A 1134-nucleotide genomic window follows, 5' to 3' on the forward strand; every position below is an offset into this window, starting at 1 on the left:
CTAGAATTGGGAGAATTAGGTTCATTAGTGATATTATAATAGTCCCAATTATTGTGTCAAATATCCTCGAGCCTAAGGCAGGGGTAGGGGGGAGGAAGGAAAGAGTGACTGACTTCATCTTCTCATCTTCAACTTTTGGACTAAAGGAGAATGTCCCTAAAGCTGGTCTCATGTGGACTGAACTGAGTAGTGACTGTAGCATTCAACTGGGGTGGGTGTCTTAGTATCTCCTAAACCCCCTGCTGATCTTATCTTTGGATGTTGTGTTGCTTATTTTCCTTTTTCTTGGAGTGGGGGGAGGTGGTTGTAATGGAAATGCAAATTTAAAGATCTTCCCTGCCCCTAGGCTAAAGTGCACCTGGAGCCTGGGGTGGGAGGCTTGTTTTTCAGTAGATACTTCTTGATTGGCCAGTGAGTCAATAAGGTTGTTACATTCTCTGAGCCAGGAGAAGGCTATATAAGCCCTGATGTGTAGCTTTGTTTTGGGGGGCTCACTTTGAGAAGTGTTCTGTGATTTGATATGGATTCTGGGAAGCCGTTGTCCAGAGCCCCCCCGGCTTTGAAAAAACCCAGATGTTGAAACCCAGATGTTGACTGGGTATGGATGTAATGATTGCACAGTTTGAAATCTGACTAGATCTGTTTCTGTCTTGATAATTCTGCCTGTATACTCTGAAGTTCGGGGTGCTGACCTTTTTCCCCTGAACAAGGTAAAAGATATATGTCTGACTGATTAAAGTAAGCTTGTTAACCCATTTTGAGTTGCTTTCCTTTATCAAAGCACATCCAAGAACCTGTGCTGGCAGCCACCCTGGGGACGCTTGGGGTGCTTGCTGCTACAGTGGTCCTGCCTTGTGATTGGATCAGTGTAGGGAATGCCCCATGGGGAAGCTTCCTCTGGAGATGAGGCCATTAAGTGTACTTATTTGTAACCTTGAAGAGGGAGCTGTTTGCCTGGGTACTCAGGGTAGTGACCTGCCCATGTTCTTGAAGCCGACATGTGTCAGAGGAAGGCCTTGAATCCAGGACTGCTCCAAAGGCCAACCCTCTATGGACGACTGTATGCTGCAGGGAAGAGAAGGAGCATTTAAATTCCTACTATGGGCCTGCACTGTGCTAAGGGCTTTTGCAGAC

At 46.3% G+C, this 1134-nt stretch overlaps 1 pseudogene; it reads left to right on the plus strand.

Moving 5' to 3' along the window:
- Positions 1 to 998: 998 nt before the first annotated feature.
- LOC138150583 (rab GDP dissociation inhibitor beta pseudogene) overlaps positions 999 to 1134 on the plus strand; it is an 11332-nt pseudogene continuing 11196 nt past the window's right edge.

The sequence above is a fragment of the Petaurus breviceps genome, unplaced genomic scaffold (genome assembly GCF_028583685.1).
Source record: "Petaurus breviceps papuanus isolate PSGF00001 unplaced genomic scaffold, PetGlider_PUasm1.0 90881, whole genome shotgun sequence".
In the NCBI taxonomy this organism is placed as follows: domain Eukaryota; kingdom Metazoa; phylum Chordata; class Mammalia; order Diprotodontia; family Petauridae; genus Petaurus; species Petaurus breviceps.